Source organism: Pleurodeles waltl, chromosome 2_1 (genome assembly GCF_031143425.1).
Source record: "Pleurodeles waltl isolate 20211129_DDA chromosome 2_1, aPleWal1.hap1.20221129, whole genome shotgun sequence".
Taxonomy (NCBI): Eukaryota; Metazoa; Chordata; class Amphibia; order Caudata; family Salamandridae; genus Pleurodeles; species Pleurodeles waltl.
Window position 1 is genome coordinate 481,092,171 of NC_090438.1, and position 22,490 is coordinate 481,114,660.

Genomic DNA, 22,490 nt, shown 5'->3' on the forward strand with positions numbered 1-22,490 from the left:
TAGAAATGTAATTAAATTATGTGTGTGTTGGGGGGAAGGGAGCATTTTAGGAAATCCCAGAATTTTACAAGCCTCCCTCACTCACACAAATGAATATATAGGGACCGCAGAGAAAGTACATGAATGAACCTTATTTGTTCCCTACACTCTCTATGCATCTGGTTATCAAAGTCCCTGTACCATTCACCCACCTTTAAGTCAAAACATTGTATTTTAATTTTACATAGCGTACGCAAAAAAATCGGAAATGGAAAGAGACAGCAAAAAAGTAATAATGCATAACCACAATGCAAATAAATGGTTCGGAATAATCTCAGATGTAGATCTTCCTTGCTCTACAAATATGATAAATATCGTAACATGCACTGCAAAGTATAGCTCGTGCAGGACAAAATGTAGGAAAATACTTTTCAAGCATCACTGTGCTGGGGAAATTACGCTATATTATAAGTAGCCTTTTACACGTTTTTCGACATATTACTGATATCTACCTGTGCAGATCAGTTGAGTAAGCCCCTGCTTACATGCCATAAATTTAAGAGGCAAAGAGAATACAGTATTTACGATGACACCCTGAGTTTGGTGTGATAAGCACCAGAATCTTGTTATTTCCCAACAACTCTGAAGAGGTGAAATATGTCGCTATGAATACATTCCAACCCGCAGGGGGGTTGGATTTTAGTGGGCATGATAAAGAGCACCCTCCCTCTGGAGTACTAAAGATATTGAATACTTGATCATTTTACCTGAAGTTCTAATCTGTAATACATTCAAGTCAAGAACCTGTTTCACTTACTCATGTAGTATAGTAGATCATGCTATTTAACTTCCAGTGTGGTCTCTCTTTTTCTAAATGAACCTCTGGATTCACTTCAATGGCAGAATTTACAACACATGCCTGGCTCTAATTTCCTTCTGTGTATGTACCCCCCAAACCTCCACACACACTGTGCAAGTGGATCTGGTGTGATCTCTGCTGTGCACTGGTATAGAATATGGAAATTGCAATTTGCGAACCGTGCTAGGAAATTACAAATACCTGATTATAAATTTGTTAGAAACTAGGGGCCAGATGTAGCAACTGACGAATTTGCGAGTTGCAAAGTGCGAGTCCATGCGACTCGCAATTTGCAACTCGCAAATTCGTATGCAGTACGGTGTCTCAGACACCGACTGCAACTCGCTATGGGGTCGCAATGACCCACCTCATGAATATTCATGAGGTGGGTCGCAAATTGCGGCCCCATAGCGAGTATAGGCACTCGCTAACATGGAGGCCTGCTGACGTCAGCAGACCTCCATGTTCGTGACCTGCTTTTAAATAAAGCAGTTTTTTTTTTTAAGTGTAGACCGTTTTCCTTACATGAAAACGAGCTGCACTTAAAAAAAAAAAGAAACCTTTAGTTTTGGTATTTTTTCAGGGCAGGGAGTGGTCCCTTGGACCACTCCCTGCCCTGAAAAAATATTTTTGGGTCCAGTCACAAACTGGAAGGGGTCCCATGGGGACCCCTTCCAATTTGCGAGTGGGTTACCATCCACTTGAAGTGGATGGTAACTGCGATGCCATTTGCGACCGCGTACGCGGTCGCAAATGGTATTGCATCCCACTGCGACTCGCAAATAGGAAGGGAACACCCCTTCCTATTTGCGAGTCGGAAATGCATATTGCGAGTCGGTAACGACTCGCAATATGCATTTCTGCATAGCAAACCCACGTTTGCGACTCGCAAACGGCGATTTTCGCCGTTTGCGAGTCGCAAATGGTTTGCTACATCTGGCCCTAGATGTGTGAAAATGACCGTTCTGAAATACACAAATTGTTACGTGGTCAGCACTGCCATAGCGTGCAAAGCAATTTTAAATCAATGCTATTTAAACATGTTTACATCGTATATAATCAATGGTTAGGGCTAGCGATAACCAGTCTGAAAGATGATGCAGGCTGCATTGGACAAATCAAATTATGATTTTTAAATTTAGGGCCTCATTTAAAAGCTCTTTGAGCCACCGCTGCGTCATTTATCTTTTACATAGTGGTGGTGCTAGCAGTACACTACACTGCTCCATATTTACAAGTAACGCATTGAGCCCAATGCGTCAATTTGAAAGCCCTGCCTCACATTATACCTGTGCCAAGTATTATATATGCAGGGCAGGTGTTTCCACTGGAAAAGACACGCAGAACTGACACAGTTAAATTTACATTTCACTGCATCATTCTGCTACTTCACTGCCTCAAGGTTTTCTTACCTCTCAGAGCAGGCGTAAAATTGATGCAGGGCTTTTTCCTACAGGAGACTCCTCGTATTGCTGGAGTTGCATCAGTTTAATGACGCTACTCCAGCAATGTATGAGATTAGCGCCAACAGATGCCTCAGAATTTCTGACACATCTGTGAAAACGTGCACCATGGAGCTATGTACTGTAAATACAGCACTTCCATGGCGTGGTTAGGGGATGTTGGGGAAGAACTAGAGATCTCACACATCGATGGCAATGCGTTAGATTCTTGTAAATGAGGCCCTCAGTTTTTTTTATTAACTGCAAAATAAAGATTTAATTCAATTTGCTGTGACTTGTCTAATCATCAGCATGGCCATACTTTTAGCACCTCATTTTTTTCAGCCTGGCTTGTGGAAAACAGCTGTTGCTCTTCTATTGTGTCCCCGAGTCTTGCAATTGGTAAAGGTCACAACGATGACTGACCTGCATCCTGAAATCCAAGAACAGAAGTCTATTGTTCCTTACAAGCCTCTTTCCCTGCTTGTCAGACTAGTGAATCAGGGTTGAAAGGTTCTGTCTAGCTAGTGAATATTATCAACTTGTTTGACTGTTCACCACTGTATTGGGGAAGTTATGGTAAGTGCACATGTCCAATTGCAGCACAACACTGCACTATGGCAATGTTGCTTTGAAGCTAGTCACATAAGTCACCTCCTCTCATTTACATGCCTGATATCACCCTAGAAGGAAATAGGCTGCAAACTGTCAAAGTTATGGCAGGCACAGACATTGTGCGCAATACGTAGGAATCAACAAAGCAACATGAAAACAGAAGGAAATGCAACTGTAACCTGGGTCTTCGGCCTGGAGCTATGTCGTGGATTGACGGAGGAGGAAGATAAGTAGACATAATGCACACATTTTGTGAGTTTAAGAGTTGCTGAGGACAGCCACACCCCTAAAAATCTGGTAGTCAAAGCCATAAAATCACAGATTACAGTGGAGAGGGTGGATCAGTGGAAAAGATGATCCACTTTGCAGAGTTCATCGATTTTCAGGAAAGCCAACCAGGCAAGCACAACAAGGCACCCTGGGCGCTGGACAAATAGGCTTTGAGCCATATTATTTCACAGGGTGACTTTCAAAGAGGTATTATACATTTTTATTTCCCCAATGTTATTAGGAGCGGTATACCTATGCAATTATGCCACTTTTCAGACCCTCCAATGTTTCTTGCCCATTTTACTGAACTTGGGGACTTCAATCACCAAAAATTAGTTATGTGGCGATCCTTCTCTATCTGTGTCCTGATTGTACAATAGATGCTGAGAGATGAAAACGACTATACCACTTACATGAGGCAAAAAACAGAGTGTACCCTTAATGATTCAATTGTTTGAGTTGAAGTTTTGCTCTGAGACATTAGATAGACAGGAGACATATTGTGATTTAATTGCAGTGGTAAGTTAAAGTTGAACATCATATATATTTTACAGTCCTAAGAACTTTGGCTGCCTCAGAGGTTTTGTACCTGACAGCAGGGATGTCAAAATGAACCATCTGAAGCGTAAGACCAGCGTGGCTTACTTTCTACTTCCTGTTTCGATGTATGTAATATCTAATGCTGCATGTGGCTGACATGTCATGCCCCAGAGGAGCGAGCAACTGAGGTAATAAATGATGAAGGAAGTGGTAACGCTTCTGCTGGATGCATTACTGGATGGTTGTGTAAGACTGTCAGGTTTTTCTTGAACAACAAGATGTGAATTGCAGCAGGAGCTGACACACTCTGTTGAGGTGAGTTCACCTTAGCTGCTTGTGGCTATACCTGAGGAGTTCTGATAGAAATTGGGTCTCTAGTTGGCAGAGGCATGCACCCTGTTCATGTAGGGACCAAAATCCTGGTCAGGGTAAGTCAGCTACACACCATTAATTAACCTGTGCTTACCCTCTGTTAGCTTGGCATGGAGCAGAGAGGCTTAACGTAGGAGACAATGTGTAATGTATTTGTGCAACGCTTCAAACAGTAAAAACACTACACAAAAAAAAAAAATCCACACCATCCTAGAAAAACAGAGCTCACTGTATTGAACAAAATGAGACCAAAATGATAAACCTCTAATCGGCAGAAATTGACTTCTGAATTTTTAAAGAGTATCTGCAAATATAGAGCTTAGAAACATAGAGTGCCAACTGGGGCTATCTGGTCGCCCTTGACCGTATCAAGTCTGAAAGTTCAGACCGACCATGATGTAGTGTGGGTTGGGTACAGGGATTATACTTTTCATGCTGAAAAAGGACCTTTGGATGGTGGATGTGTCAAAGACCCGAGGAGAAGAGCAGAGGAGGTGGTGCCTCAGCATTGATCTCTCTGGATGCAGGCCTGCATTGGTTCCGATCCGTGCAGTCGGAGATGTGTTGTCAGAGAGCCTTAGGCGATGAAGGCAATGCATCATCATGAGCTACGCAGCCAATGATGCAAGGTCCTCGAGAGTGTTGCATCGGTTCTGACCAACGCAACTGTAGCAATGTGTAGATTTTGCAGGTTCAACACATGAAAACCCACTTCCAAGGGCGCAGGAATGGATTGCCACTACTTGGTGGGGTAGGACTCACAGATGGCAACGTGCAGATTCTGGTTTAGTGTTGCTAGAAAAGTTTGTTGTCCCTGAGCCATTCTTGATTCAAGTGGTGTAGGTCCAGTCCTCACCCAGGCAGAGAGGGTGGCAGGCAGCAGGCAGGTTAGCACAACAGAAAAACAGGCCTTCCAGAGGAACAGTCAAGCAGTGTAGCAGTCCTTCAGCAGCACAGCAATCCTTCTTCCTTGCAGAGTATCCACAGGTCCAGAAGTGCACTGAGTTGGTGGTGGCTGAGGTCCAATTCTATCTTTGGCCCAGTCCTTAAACCCAGTGGTGCCTTTAAAGTGGGATGACTTCAAAGAGATGCCTTTGAAGTGCACAAAATCCCCGACCTTCCTGCCCTAGCTCCAGAATAATTAGAGGGGGTTATGAAGCCCTTTGTGTAGAATCATGACACAGCCCATTCAGGTGTAAGTGTCAGCTCTCCCTCCCATCCTGCCCAGGATGGGACATCAGGCTGTGGCTGGCCCATCAGTCACACCTAAGCTCCCTTTGTGTGTGGCTGTGTGGAAGGAATGTACAAGAGCCCCGCTGTCACCCACCCAGACGTGTATTTAGAGACAGACAGAATGAACCAGATGGTCAAAGTAAGGAAATGCCAACTTTCTAAAAGTGGCTTGCGAATCATCCTTCTTCCTCGAATACAGATTCTCAGGCAAGATACGACTCCATAGCTAAGTTTTTTTAAAGTAAAATAATTCAGAAATCCTTTGTAACCTCTTATAGTTTATGCTCTGCTCCTTCATGCCCCATTGATTCACCATGTCTTAGAGAATTTGAAAATTATAATTCTCATGCGTGTGGGTCCCAGCTCTGGCCTAACTATGAAAATTGGAGTCTTGGTGATTGCTCCTTTGCTGAGTAAGATTTTGAACTCTTGATTCACTCAGCATCCATACCAAATGATTGGAAACTGGCGTACATGAAGACTAGCACAGATCCCAAAGTCCAAGTGAATTATAAGCCTATTTCCCCCCTTCCAGCCCTGGCGAAGATGCTGGTTATGCACATCAATAACCAATGTTTTGCATACCTCAAAACCAATTGTATATTTTCTCAACTCAATTAACCTCCATGCTGCCAGCAGCACTGACTTGATTCTCCTTTTGGTGTCAGAACACCTTAAATTAAATTTAGACACCGGTAGTAGATTTGTTGGCAGCTTTCAATACTATGGGGGTCATTTTGAACCTCGCAGTCTTCCGACCGCCAGGGAAAATGTGGTTATCCCACTGCCAACAGGCTGGTGGTACAGACCACCACATTATGAGTGTGGTGGGTTGGCCTCTGCCAACCCGCCACATCTCCACTCATAACGCCATGGTGGTCTGAACCACCGGGCCTGGCACCCGTTGCTTTGGTAGTCTTCGAAGAAGACCAACAAAGTCATAATGAGGGCCTATATCTCATCACATACTTATTCAGAGATGAACTGAAATAGGCTTTGTGCGGCCCACCCACACTTGGATCTCTGACCTTTTAATTGACAGGCTTTAATCAGTGCGTCTTTCTCCTTTTACTTCAAGCCCTGATCTCTTTAACATCTATATGACCCCCTTAGTGGTCATTATCTGAGGTTTTGGGTTAGTGGTGCTTGCTATCTTAAGCAGATAACAAACAACTGATTATCTCACTGGCCAATGAGTGTGACACTTCCCAGAGCAGGTTTAAGCAATGCTTTATATCGGTAACGTCATGCATGAACAAAAAACATTCAACATTAAACACCAATAAAACTGAACTACTAGTAATTTGAAAAAAAGAATCCAGGTACCACCATTAGTGGCCACTTGTATTAGTCCCTACCCTGTTCCTATAGCAGTTGCTAGAAATCTTACTACGAAGTTCAATGTAAGAAATTGAGTTGACTGGGGTGTGAGCCACAATCTTTGTCAGGGCAAGGCACAAGTACACCCAAAATTAACCTGTGCTCAACCCCCTGGTAGCTTGGCACAGAGGAGTCAGGCTTAACTTAGAGGCAATGAGTAAAGTAGTTGTGCAACTTCAAACAGTAACACAGTGAAATCATACCACAAAAGGAGCCCAAAACAGAGTTCGAAAAATAGTATTTTAATGAAAATGAAAGACCAGAATGACAAAAATCCAATTAGTAGAACTGGAAATATTTAATTTGATTTTTTAAAGAATATAGCACTAAAAGGTGTAGAGAGCCAACTGTGGATATGTGGTCGAGCAGGACTGGTACAAAGCTAAAAAATCAGATTGACAGTGATGGAGTAGGGGCCAGCTACAGTGACCCAGTTAGGCCTGCTGAACAAAAGTACCTTTAATCCTGGTTTTTGGACCATTGCTAGGATCAGTGTCTAAGATGCATTGCACAGCTGAGGCAATGCATCAGCTCTAAGACAAGACTGTGTTACTCAATCCTGTTGCGTCAACTTTGAGAATTCCGTTGATGGGGCTTGAGATATGAAGTCCAGAGGCTTCAGAGCAGGAGGCCAGCCAACTACCGCTTGGAGGTACTCTGAGTTCTAAATTCAAGAGATATAGGTCTAGTCCTCATCCAGGCAAGAGGGCACTAGGTAGCAGGTCAGCACAGCAAACCAGGAGTCCAGCAGAGTGCAGTCTAGCAGAGTGGCAGTCCTTCAGCAGCACAGCAGTCCTTTTTCCTGTCAGAGTGTCCAGAAGTGTAGTGAGGTAGTGGTGTCCGAGGTCCATCTTTTATATCCTAGTTCTGGAAAGTAGGAGAAGCTTCTAGACAGTGACTTTGAAGTGCAAGGAATTCCCTGCCAACCCCTGCCCTGACTGGAAATTTAATGGAGTGACAATGCACAGTCATTAGGCCCCTTGTGTGTGGACAGGGCACAGCCTATTCAGGTGTAAATTAAGCCTAGCTGTTCTGCCAATAATCTTGTTGGCACGCTATCATTTTTGACCACACAAAATGGATGTGGAGGGTCTATCCGAAACAAATGCACCACAAAACTAGTACTTAGTGTAAAGGAAAACTGCAAAAAACGGTGCTATTTTGAGGACAAAAACCCTCACCCACCCTTAGGTTTCATCATTGGATTTCTCTGAGTACCTCTAACAAATGTGGTAATGGAGAGGGGTGCAACTCTTCCAAACAAACAGAAAAGAAGTCTCTATGAACAAAATGATAGAGGTTACACAAATGAGAACTGAATTGTGTACAGAGTACAGACTGTAAAGCAAAAAAGTTCTGCAAATGCCTCTCATTGGTCATAAACCTAATTTTAATGAACGTCCCTGAGGAGCATACTAAAAACAGGAAGGACAATATGGCTTTTTCCCATACGTGATATTAAGGTTAACATGTTTCTCCCAGAATTGATAATCCTGTCTTTTAGAGGTGTCTGGCAGCCCAGATTTCTAAAACTTATCACTCTGCAGGTAAAGTGTTTCAAAAAAGAAAGAAAATATCCAAAAATCAATTAGTACAAACACAGGTCCACAATTGTAGTTTTAACCATCATTGTCATCATCTGTGGAAACCATCAAGAGACCAAACAAATATTTTAAAAAAGCTTTTGTGTAATATTGTGACAGAGCAATGACATAGTAGTGCAAAGTAAGGTTTTCATTCTTAAAATATCATATTTCTTCTCTTGCAGTTTTCCTTCAAAGAGACCTACATTTTCTAATCACTACTTTTGTGCTTTTGTATCAGATACTCGCTGCACATCCATTTTGTGTCATCTGTGTAATTGGGAGCGGCAATGGTTGGGTCTCTAAAAGCTCAATTCTAGTGTTCCCTTTGTGTTTTTTACTGATTTAAATATACCTTCTTGTGGTTTTGGGCTTGGTAGTTTGATTTTGAATTTTGTGTTCTCATCTTGGACAGACTTCTTGGGCAATTGTATAATGAGTACACTCATCATGACAGATTCATCAAGGCTAGGGTATGATGATCCTGCAGCAGAAGCTATTTTTACAGCTCCCAGTATTTTTGACACACAAATACTCAAGTTCTTTTACAAAAAGATGACTGGTCAAAACTGCCCAATTGTAAAAAAGCAGCAGATCCAGACAACGCTGCATGGGCTAAGCTTACAGAATATCTTAGAAGCAATAACAGACTCCAGGCTTCATTGTGACGAATAACCCTCAAAGTTTTCTAGACAAGAAAGCATTAAAAAAAGAATGGTCAGCAATAGCCTGGTGGTGCACTATAGATCTTATGGTACTGATCATGAACAATGCCAACGAGATGGCTGACCTTTTGTTGGTAGAATTTCAAGTTCTGGAGAAAAGATTAAAGCCCCTATACAGACCACACAGTTTACGAAAATGTTAGAGGAAGTAAATAGGATAATGAATGAGACCAAACAGTTCCTAATGGATTAGAAGATTGTCAGACCTACTACTCTACTGAAATGGTGTATCCTTATCTTAAAGAGGATTTTCAGGCCCTAACTGGGAGTAAGGGCAAAGGAAGAGGAAAAGATTGCAGAAAGTATAAAGATGGGTGGAAATCTGCATCTGAGGATTAGAGCAGTTGCGATGAATCCATGAGTGGTTTGTGGACAGAATCAAATCCCTCATAGACAAAAGAACCACATAGGCATTACTGGAGACCTGGTCCACAACTTCCCCAGGCTTGGTGACCACAACCATGGTGATCTCCTATACCTTCCTTTTAATCACCCTTTTTTTAGGGCAGGACCACAGAAGCCCCAGAGGCAGAATAAGGGGGTCCCAGTGTGTACACTGAAACCCCCATAGTCTTCTCAACAAACCAGAAAAATGCAGAAGATCCAACACCATTCAGCCAGTCACAAAACCAATTGATTGTCAATTTGGGTACCCGTGATTTTACAAAGAGGAACTGACTGTTCTTGGTAGAGGACTCAGTTTTGTGTCAGATTTTTGTGATTAATTTATTATCCAAAAATAACTTTCTCACTTGTTCAGGAAAATTATGCTGAGACTTTTCTTTGATCTAGCTCCAGAGAAAGATACACAGGACGTGGCCTCATGAAAAAAATCCCATTTTAATCCTCCTTCACACACACGTTACCACCAGAGGTCTTAACCTTACTTAAAGATTTTGCCAAACGAAGACAGTCGCAAGATGACCCTTTCATAATATCTCGAATTATGAACAAAGCGCATTGTTAGGAAATTGGGCTCTGACCCCATGATTACCAACGGGACAAGCTGGGACTATCATTATTCTTGACTCTGTGGTTTATCAGGCTGAGTTCCTTCGACAGCTGCAGACCACTAACAATTATTTGCCCTTCAGATAGGATCCTCCCAAAAGATTGCAAAAGAGTATTCATGTACCTGTTGAGGAAGCCAAAGACTTTGAGTGGATTACTAAGAAAGAAGTGGATTTTTCATGACAGTACCTTCTTCTCAAGACAAGTTCATGGGGCCTGTTTTTGCGGATGTTGAGAATGAAAACGTGTCACAAGCTGAGGAACATGTATATTTGTTGCAGGTTCTCAAGAATTTTCTTCTGCTCTACAACCTTTCCATGTCAGTAGGTACCACAATTTCTTGCCACATTAATGCAAATCCAGAATGCACTGTATCTCATATTATACTTGACCATCTACCACACAGTGGAGATGTCTTTAATTTCTTGGGAATTGCAGGTTTCAGTAATGAAGTGTGAAAGTTGGAGTGGATCCTGGAATTGGGAGGTAATTTGAATTTGAATGTGACAGGATTGATTTGGTGAAAAATCTTATATGGACCAACAAATCAAGGCTTAAATTTGTTCTTATGTGAGAACTGCAGATTGTGAGAGGGTAGCCATACTTGATCTCTGATTATATATTCAGGCCCTTTTTGTCTTTTCTCATCCGTTTGATTTTTGTATCTAATTGTTGCTTGAACCACATTCTTTTTGGCAAGTTTTCAAACTGTTTGAATCTTTTGGATTTGTTCCAAAGTCAAAGGGGTATTGTTTTTTTGATTTTCATATTGAAGGGAAAAAACAGGGCTGTCTCACATAGTTAATGTAGAACGGTGAGTATCACATTGATGAGTGTTTAGCATTATTGTATGTAATTTCAGTAACTAAAGCAAATCAAACCAAGAGCCTGAAGATTCTGTTAAAAGCACCTGAGATACTATTTCAGATTTTGGTTGACTCAGTTGGTTTGATCATCTGTTTGAGGATGAAAGCTAGTGGACATGGTGGTGTTGATTTGAAGTACAGAACACCAGACCTGCCAGAATTCCAAGGTGAACTGTGACTCTCAATCAGAAATTATTTTTTGTGGAAGTCCATGAAGATGCACTATGTAAATCATTAGTATATATACTAGTTTCTTGAAAGTGGTGAAATGAGCCATTTTTGTGAGACAGTCTACTACCACCAGTATAGATTCTTTTCTTTGATCTTTGGCTAAACCACTGAAAAGAACAAGACAGGTATGTTTTCAAGCTTCATTAGGAACTGGAAGAGGAACCACCAATCCTCTAGGCTTTGAACAATCCACGTTGGCTCAAGCACACACATCACAATATTGGAGGGCCTTTGTAATTACTTTTCATAATGTAGGACACTAAAAACATCTCTGAACATGATCCATGGTTTTTGCTACACCTGGATTACATGCTGTTGGAATCATGTGATATCAGGTAAGTACCATTTGTGATAGTTTTTTATTTGGAAGAATTGTTTTTGTTCTTGAAAGGGTGAATTATTAATGAATATTTACTTAAATTGCAAATTAGGATAATCGGTAGAGGCAGTGACAGTGTTTTGCTCCCAATAGGTAATAACAACACTCTCCCAAAGCTTCTTTAATGGCTAATAGTTCCTTTTATGCAATTGTTTAGTTTTTTTCCCCTGGGAGCAGTTTTTGTGACATACAGGAAAAGGGTGCAAATGACTAGTCCTTTCATTTTTATGTGACAATATTGCATCAATGGCCACATTGGAGGCATCAGCCTTCTACAATGAAGGGTTGTTCAGTATTGAGGAGTTGTAAACTCGGTGCTGTGAAACGCCTACTCATGGTCTGGAGACTAATGAAATAGTGTTCCTTTTTCAGTAAATATGTAATGGATGTTATGACTTTTGAAAAGTGATCAATGAATCTTCTATAGAAATTGATGAAACTCAAAAAACACTGCATGTCTTGTGTATTTTTTGGGGTAAGCCTACTTTTAGCTGCTTGCTATTGATGTCAGAAGTAGTTAGAATGACTCCCAAAAACTCGACTTCTGTTACATGGAACTCATGTGTAGTTAGCTTCCAGTACAACTTATATTTCCTCAAGTCACCCAAGACAACTGCTACATGTTGAACATGTGTGTTTTCATTTGGAAAATATATCAGTATGTCATCAATGTAAACTACAATGAAATGTTCTAAGAATTCCCTGTGCACATTGCTGATGAGATTTTGGAATGCTGCTGGGTAATTACATAAACCAAGGTATTCAAGATATTAAAATAAACCAAATTGGGGTTTAAACATGGTCATCCATTCATCTACTCTGTGAACCCATACCACATGATAAGCCCCTATCAAATCTAGTTTAGTGTGTATGTAGGCTCCTTTCATATGCTCTATTAAAACCGGTTTAAGTGTATAAGTTGCAGAGAATGCTCATTCTTACAGTTATTTTATTCAAAGCACGGTAGTCAAAACAAGCTCTTAACTCACCACTAGTTTTAGGTACACAGAAAAGTGGGGAGGCTGCAGGAGATATAAATGATTGACTGACCTTCAGTTGTCATATCTGTGGATCCTTTGAAGGAGCATTTGTAAACAATCAACATTTTGAATCCTCATGGGGGCCTCAATGCTTGTAAATCTATGACTGAAAATGGTAGTCACTCTCAGCATTCAGAGTCCTCATGAGGCCTAGTCACTTGTAAATCTGCTGAGTGAGTGTGGTCCTGTGGCTCCTTTGAGATGTGCTTTAAGCAACTCCGTGGAAGTGGGTTCATTTTTGGAAAAATATTCAAAGTTCCATATTAGAAATATCTGCTTCAGTTGTATCTGTTCAAGTACGGCCGGAGGGCATTTGTCTTTCTTGGCAGTGATCATTATTAATTGCATTCATTTCCAAAAGTTTAAAGACCTTGTAGCAACACTTAACTATTTAGAGAAAACAAAAACGTACTGTGGTTATCAAGAGCTCAAGGAATGAGTTTTGGTTGTGTTCGACAGTAAACCTTGTTAACTGCATTGCATTTTCAAATGTTTAAAATACTATATAAGACTTGATTGTCCAGAAGCTCAAAGAAAGTGCAAGGATGAATTGTTTTTTCATTAAAGTGATTTCCATGCGTAACTCTGTTACACTAGCACATACAAACTCACAACAAAGTATCTTTGAAGTCGCTTTTAAATTACCAAGCACTGAGGAAAACCGCATTCCAAATTAACTATATCAGTATTACCGAAGCATGAAACGCTGAGAAAAAGCCCATTTTAAGTCAATTATATCAGTATTGGAGAAGTATCAAGCATGTAGGAAAAGCACAGTTGTTTTGGAATTTCAAAGGCACAATGAATTCAAGCACTGATGTGAGCACAGGTGTGAGTAGAAGTTAAGGAGTAATTGTTAAATAATGCTGAGGACCGCATACTCAATTGTGAGAAGATATCACAAGAGATATTCAGAACTAGAAGGTTCAAGCTATGTGTATTTTTATTTATGAGAGAAACATTTTGAAATAAGCCCAATAGTATCAGGGCGTTTCTCTCTACGTTTCCTGAAAGATAACAAGGATCATATTCAGGAAAGCCTATTTTCCCTTGGAAGGAAAACTGTTCAATTCATTTCATGAAGGAACCAGTGATATTACAAGTGCATACATTTTAGATGATTACTGAATTTGAGACATACACACTACTATGTTAATCTTTCTTTCACTTGTCATTTCAGACCTTCCACCCAGTAGTCCCTTTCCCTTCTCCTTCCCCTTGTTGCAGGACCCGTTTAGCACTTAGTTGGACACCCTTTTTTGGAATTAGGCCCACGGCATGAGCCTTTAACACTCATGAGCATAAAGTCTGCTTTTAGTTAGCTGTTTGTATATTTTAGTCAGCTGCCTCTTTCTAAGAAGACAGAGTTCATGCTGCACGTTCTATCCAGCCATTGTACAACATGCATTCTGTGCCCTGTTCAAGGTTGTCATCTGCAGTACATGATATGCTCATTTGTTTTGCCAGTTCAGGAGCCCAGGAGCCAGTGCTATGCACAAAGACACGTCAGGCCTGTTCCACAAGCTTTGTACAGGTTATTATATAAACAAACCATAGGCCTAAGGAGGGCAGAAGGCATTCCAGTCATGACCATCCTGGGATGCATACCATAGAGCAGGCAGCTTTGCTCATCCTGGTGCTGACTCTTCAGCTTCCTGAGAGGATTGCCATCAAGACAACAAACAGACCTTACTATCAGGTGTGGGGTCTGGGTTACTCCCTTAGATCAGAAGAGGCAAGAGGGTTCCAACCACTATGCTCTCAGATCAAGACATGAGGTTTAGACAGGAATCTCTAGGCTTTCTAGAATCATACAAAAGGGTGGAGTTGTTTATCTTCTTTACACTGGTTTTAATGATGATTACCATACTATGTTTCATCTGCTTTATCATCGCAGCCCATTCTTTTTACAGTTGGATGCAATTCTTTCAATAAATGCATTGAAATCCAGTTTGCATCTCGTGTCCTGCCTTGGCATGTGGGAGTCACTGAGTAACTGAGTGAAAGGGGGATGATCTGTTTCCATGGCTTCTCTGATGAGTCAGGGTGTCAGGGTTAGGTTACAACAAACTACCTCTTCCCATCTGAGGTTGAGTGAGGAAGTGTGAGCTAGCCAGGAGTTAGGCCGACAGCTTCCAAAGTGGTGTGGGGCTTACTCAGTCTCCCACAGTTGGTGGGTCTGCCACCCTAAACACACAGTCAGATTACCATAATAGACACCGCACAACATGACGCTACCAATGTTAGGTCAAGTACTTGTTTGAAGGATCTCCTGAGTAACTCTTACATGCTGAAGGTACCCTAATCACCTTTCTTTACAGAGGTGTCTTTGGGGTTAAGGAAAGTCCTCTTCAGCTATATAGGTAGTACTTATTTTAGTCTGTAGGTTGTTGAAGCTCGAACCTTAAATGTATACCCCATTTTGTGTTTCTATCTGTAAATTCTGCCTTTAAATATGGCACAACCACAAGCGGTGGTAATTCTAGTAATTTGTAGACAAGCCTACACACAATATTTACTTGCTAATGGGGACAGAGATCCTACGTTTGTGGTGAAGCCCCACAATGCATACAGAACAGAAACATTGTACTTAAGGGTCACCTTTCCAGCAGATAATACAAATACAAACACTTTTCACACATACACTGTAGCAAACACACCTGCAACTAACAATGCTAAATACTACTAACAAGAACACCAAAATTGGTTTCAAAGTGCCCTCTCACATGTTATTGGTTATGTGAGACTTGGACCTCTCAGCAATGATGGGTCCTCAGGGCCAGTTCTAGCTGCCTATACAACATTTCCCTATACACAAAATTTGCAGGCAGCAGATTTGCAGCCACCATACAATAATTTAGTTAGAATATATGGATGCTTGATACAACTCATAATACAAACTCTGAACACCACTCAAGTGAGGTCTGCTCCAGCTGCCCAACAATTGGCTACACCAGGGATAAACCCAGTAACTATAAATGTAATTATGGGTAAGGCTCCCACCAAATGTGAAGGAATTCCATTTTGGATTGCACAAAAAACAAATCAGCTGAAAACAGTGTTTCCCCATACAGGACCTCAAGACAAACATAGAATTCTCAAAATATTCTAGCCATTTGAGATGATACCCTCCATAGATATCTGTGCCACTTGGGGACAGTATTTTCTGCAATTTATAACACAACACATGGCACACCAACACTTTCAAATAGAGCAGAAGTGTGAAAACAAATACAAAATGAACAGGGGGCAGCACCTGCCCTGAATTTGGTGAAGAAATTAACGGGAAATTTTACCACAAGTTCCTCAATTAATTTAAGTAATATTAAAGGGGAAGCAGCAGCATTGGCAATACACCAGCAGCTCAAAAGTGTTCCTCAAATTGATCAGGAATATGAGCTACCAAAGATTATATCTGAGACTTATACTAGTATTAATCAGGATAGCCAGGGGACCAGATTAAATAAGCCACAAGGGGAAGATTTAATTATGCCATCTTTATCAGTCCTAGTTCCAGATCTAGTAAAAGAAGCATTTGCTGCAGTTTGGCTATGGCACATGCTCCAGTGCTGTACCACAACCATGTGGGTTGGATAGGGACTCTCCCTATCCTGTTATACCTATATGGTCCAATCCACAAATGCAACCTCAATGACAGATAAAACATGATGCTAATGCATTAGTGAGGGAAATGTTCTCACAACTTGAGCACCAAGGAGTAAAGGAACCCTGAGTATCAGTTACAAATAACCCTTTTTCTAAGAGAATTGTGCACAACTACAACCACCAAACAATTCCAAGAAACCTAAATCCTTGTTAGGATTCTTTAATTTTGGCAGAACATACATTCCAGATTATGCATAGGACATGGAACCACTTTATGATTTAATTTGTCTAGATTTCTCAAGCAAACATTCGACACCACAGCATACACAACTTCTCAGCTCATTACAAACTGACATGCTGGAAGCAAAAAACTTACACACATGTGAAAACAAAACAAATTTGGCAACCTGGGTCATTCTGGATGCCATTGGATTCACATATGTTACATTTAATGAAGGTGACACTGTACCCATAGCGTACTAATCCCATTTATACTCAAATGCAGAAATGCGTTTTGCACCAACAGAACAAATACTCTCTTCAGTTCAAATGGCAGTAATCAAGGAGACCCCGTAGCCAGGCCAGGGTAACACATTATTGTCATTACTTAAATCCCAGTCCTTGAGTCTGTAACCAAAGCCAATGTTCTAAATACAAAAGCATTACATCCGTGTTGTATACAATGGGCTACCTCCTTGACTGCCACTGATGTTGATTAATTTTGTGATCCAAAACTACAGACCCAAGAACTTCTCCTATATGAACTTGAGTACTCCATGCCCATTAATATCATGCCTCTTGACCATTACAGAATCATCATTTACACTGATGGCTCAGCTCAACCAGCTGTAGGTACCAAGCACCAATACTCTGCAGCTTGTGCAGCTGTGCAGCTGTTCATGGTGTTATGAGCGATGGCAACTTCTACCCTATGCAAACCTACATGCAGTCTCTAGGGGATTGCACAACGCAACTTGCTGAGCTTAAAGTATTCCTTTTGGTGCTGGAACATACGGATCCTGAAATCCCTTCAATTATTGTGTGTGATTTATTTTATATTATTTATATTATTTAATCTAGTACTTCAATTAAAATTTACACTACCGGCACCTCAATGGGTTTATAGATTCAAAAGGAAACACCATAAAACATTTTTGTGCGGGAAGATGGCAGGTCTTAACGACAAACTGCAATGGGCTCATATTATAAGTACACTTTGCCACCAATGTGTTGAACTACATATTATATGAAACTCATTGACTGATGAAGCTGCCAAATCTGCAGTTGCTACAGCATCTGTTGCTGTGATAACTTGTTCCTATACAAGAGTGGATGATGATATTATGGCTGTTGTCTTTACCAAAAGCCTACCCAACCAAATATTCATACCATTTAAGTGCCCAAAACATTGCCTTTGTAACAATACCAGGGCTGAGTTATCATGTGATGCCAGACCAAGATAGCAGGCAAGAACTGATCAAAGTAGCTTATGAGGGTGTTGTTTCTGCCCATGCTGATGTGGCAGCTACCATCTCCCTTTTACAAAAATGCTATAGGTGGCACGATCCTTTCAAACAGGCTAGGAAATATGTTCTTAATTGTGACATCTGTCAACAAATTAAATCAAGCGCCTACCACAGACACCCCTCTTAATTTTAAACAAGTCTGTGCAATGTGTGCACTTGGAACATTGCAGTTCTATACATTCAGATAGTGCATACAAATACACTTTACTTGCAGTGCACTCTTGCTCCACATTCCTAAGGATGTGGTCACAATGACTGGCTGACACTCAAACTGCTATTAAAGATTTGCAAGTCTCTATTGGGACATATGCAGTTTAGAATTCCACTTGGACTTGGGCCCTGCTTTTGCCTCAGGGCATACAGTGACACAATGGGAACAATGGGGGCATATTTACAATCTTCTGATGCAGAGTAGCACGGGAAGCCTGCTTGCTGTGCTGTCCTGCATCAAAAGAAAAGGGCAGGAATGTGCCATATCTACAAGGTACAGAGCGTACCTGTCCTTTTTCCCTATGCTGGCAAAAAATGGGCTGCCATGCGCCAACGCAGACAGCCTTGCAACTTGGTGCAAGGGTGTCTGTGTTGCGGGAATTATTGTTTTCGTGGAGGAAGGTATACCTTCCTGCCCAAAAGCAATCATGAGTGGCCTTTTCTTCTTTTCATGTGTGCTGCAGAATGCAGCACACATAGTAAAAGGAAAAAAATGAGGAGGTATTTCTCCTTGTTGCACTTCCCTTACACCTACCCTGGAAAGAAATAGGCTTTTGACACATTCCCAGGTTTACAAACCCTTGTAAATCTGAAAAGGCATCACAATCCATGGGTGCTGCGTGGGAACACCCACCGCAACACTCATGGAATGCCTCTTTGACGCAGAGTAAGGCAACGCAGTGACTCGTGCTGAGTTGCCTTACTCTATATCTAGAAGGCCATGAAAATCCATGCAAAGTAACTTGTTATTTGAAATTATTTCCTCGAGGTTGGGGAGGGCAGAGAATGACCTTTTGTTGATTCCATTTATTGCAACAATGACAAGTAATGTTCAAAATGTTATTCTTCAATTTGCAATTGCAACACAAAGGGATGGAATTATCTACTATGATCCCCCTTTGGATACATCTACCAGTTCTCTTTCACCTGCACTGGTTCCAGTTTTTGCACAGACTGCTTCTGGTTAGTTTGCTGAGATGATTTCTCTTCAACTTCTTCAGCACTAGCTATCGCACTATCACATGGTATATATAAGCTTTTAAACTGGCTTAAACACAGCTATTCAATTTTGCCATGGTACTATCTGTGGATTATTTTGTCTTGCTTTCCTTCTATGGATTGGATTTATTATTGTTTTCTTTCTGCTTATACATGGCCATTATCTTCCTAAACACTCTGCTGTTGAACTGGTGGAGGAGGTTTTAAAGCCGTATTTGTCTTCCCATAAAGTGTGAAAAGTCTTGTCTCTTGTGAACATTTCTGCTGTTCCAGTTGCTGACAGTTTTGTTTGGGATAAAGTACCATATAATAAATTTGTCCCTCCTGAAATAATACAAATTCCATGGATACTGAAGCAATGAATGACATTATTACACCTGAGGTTGTTTCCGATAATTGGGATATTAAAAAAGTTGATTCTATGCTTTCTGAGCTTAAATATTATACTGTGTTTGAAAGTGAAAATATGTATTTGAACACTGCAAATTATTGGGAAATGTTCTGCTGCAATTATTATGGACACCATTATTTACATCGAGCTAGTACTCAGAGTAGTTTTTAGTTACACACAACAGGATCATTGTCTGACTCCACCAGTGGGGAGTTCCAAAACATATATAGAGCAATTCCCTTTTTTTTGGGCATACTATCACAAATGCCAAGTCAGGTTAGTTCAAATTACCTAAATCAAAAGCAAGGAAAAGTTTGCTAACTGACACCAAATTAATTTATTCAGATTCACTGTCTCGCAGTTGACCATATGATATGAGTATTGAAAAAAGTCAAATGGCCTGAAAACTGTTTGGGGAAGAAAGGGTTGGCAGATAGAAGGTATGGAAGTTTTACTTGGAGCATGTTTAATTCTGTTACAAATGATTTTCTGAACGACTCTGTTCAGCAAACAGTCTGCCTTGGTTTTGCAACAGTAAAAGAAATGAATGTGCCCAGTATTCCCTTTTTAGCTAAATTTGACAGTTGGCAAAAATTGTGGACTTTTCAGAAGACAAGCTCAATGGGATGGTTCAGAACTGGTACTTTAATTCATCACTTTCAGGTCCCTAAGGATAGTTAATGTGGCCAATGGACACAAATGGTTGTTATGAGTGTATTATCATCGCCACATGGAGTTTCAGAGCGAGCAGACCCTTGTTACTTCATCACGCAGCACTCAGGTGTCATCACCACATACAGCGTGGGTAAATTATGTCAGCAATGTTTGCAATCCTCTATGTTAACAGCTGTAAAAGAACACCTCTCTCTCCTTTCTGAAGCCATAGACTTACAAGATTTCACGCTAGGTCCTAGAAACAACACTCCAAAAGATTTCTAAATTCAAATTCAAATTTGGAAGCTTTCGTAGATGGAAGCTGCTGCTCTTTTTACGGCAAATATATAAGGAAAATTTAGAGAAAATTGTAGTCATTGTCAACATTGGTATGAACACACTGTCCACTCATGTTTACAAATTAAACAACATTATGTCATCTGCTATTGACATTATTCAAACGGCATGTAATTTTAACAACATTGGCAATAGTTGGACTTTACAATTTCTGAAGACTGGTATCATGGCTAGGAAGAATATTAACACTAAAGAGTTATTTGCCACATTAAACCTTACACTTAAACAACAGATAAGGGTGAAAAAGGAAACTAGTTTCATCATGCTTAATATAGAGAAGCAAGAAAACACCATCATCAGTGTGGTTAATACATGAGGTGACATCCCTACCGATATCCATATTTCAATTCTCCCTGTGTTTGAAACATTTTCCTAATGGAAGGTTTGGACATTTAGGAATTAGCTACATCCATAAGGTGTGAGAGCTGCCCTTTGATTTCAAATGCATAAGTGGGGAAAAGGAGTTTTTTTTTTGCGGAAGTGAATGTGAAACTACACTCAGCTATTCAATGATTTGTAAATAGGTGGTATTGCACAGCACTGGTAGTGCATCAGCAGCTAACTTAGATTGCTTTTTGAAAGGTATTCCCATCTTTGTGATCCACCCAGTATTTCAGTTACACACAAATGAGAATGATTTGATGCTGAGTGATCAAGGCTGTTGTGGGATGAGACCAGGTGTTGAATATGTGATTTCTCTTACTCCAAGAGTGACCTGCTATTGAAATGTACTTTTCTCTTCCACATAAGAAATAAAAATAGCACATTTGTGGCCTCTCACTGCTACTTATAATGTCAACTTCAATAAGCTAAACAGATTAAAGCTATTATTGTTTCAAAAACACATGGCGCTTACTTCTGCCCGTGAGAGATATATACCAGCAAGTGGCAAGGTCCTCAGCTCATATACAGTCCCTATTAAAGACAAACTTTTCAAGACACTTTCGTGAATTGGTGAATCACATTTTTAATGCATCTAACACTGCAGGGATTGTACACATTTTTAAGGCTGTTGGATCTGGATTTGTGAGTACGTTCCAGACTGCCTTTGTTTTAATACCTTGGCATTAATTGGTGGGTTCTATTTTTTATTTGCAATGGCTGCTCCAACTCAACTGAGAGATGTGATGGAGCTTCCGCCAGCCCAACTGTGTCGGGAATGCATGATGCAATACTTTGGAGTATCACTATTGGAAGAACTTGATAAGAATAGGTCATTGTCATTTTGACCATTATTCTGCTGTGAGCAGCCTGTTTTCTATTGCTTATGATGCCCTCTCAAACATGTAATGGAAGTGTATCTTGTCCTGCAAAAAGTACTCTCCGTGGACATAAATCTGATGATGTTCTCAATGATGGTCCATTGCCGGAGTTGTCCCATGAAATTGCAGCTGCTTCATTACGCCTTCTATGAGCCAACCTTCAAGGATTACATTGCTTCGGCTCCCTGTGCCCTTACATCTGGCACAGCATGGAATGCTGCCTCCTCGGCCATGACTATGACTGAGGCTATGGATCATGTGTGCTCTTTTAACCTTTTGAATGAGGTTCTGTTAGTTTTATCATCGGGCCGAAGTGGAGTCTATCCTGGATTCCATCTCCACTGCTATGTTTGATGACCTCATGCAGGATTATGCTGTCTTTTAATTAGCACTATTTTTTTTCCAAACAATGAACTGTTTCAATTCAGCCTTCTGCTGTGGCTTGTTCTGCTTGTCAACTTGGGCATACTTTACAGTTTTATGTTTATATTTTATAGTTTATACTTCTTTTATGAGCATGAGGTGTTCATGTATCTTTTAGATTTCTAGGTTTTATACTCATTTGTTCAGGAACTAGACTCTGTTCTGAAATCCAGGTGCATCTCATGTATTGCCTTGGTGTGTGTGAATACCTGAGTAACTGAGTGAAATGCTATAGGTGGCATGATCCTTTCAAACAGGCTAGGAAGTATGTTCTTAATTGTGACATCTGTCAACAAATTAAATCAAGCGCCTACCACAGACACCCCTCTTAATTTTAAACAAGTCTGTGCAATGTGTGCACTTGGAACATTGCAGTTCCATACATTCAGATAGTGCATACAAATACACTCTACTTGCAGTGCACTCTTGCTCCACGTTCCTATGGATGTGGCCACAATGACTGTCTTACACTCAAACTGCTATTAAAGATTTGCAAGTCTCTATCGGGACATATGCAGTTTAGAATTCCACTTGGAC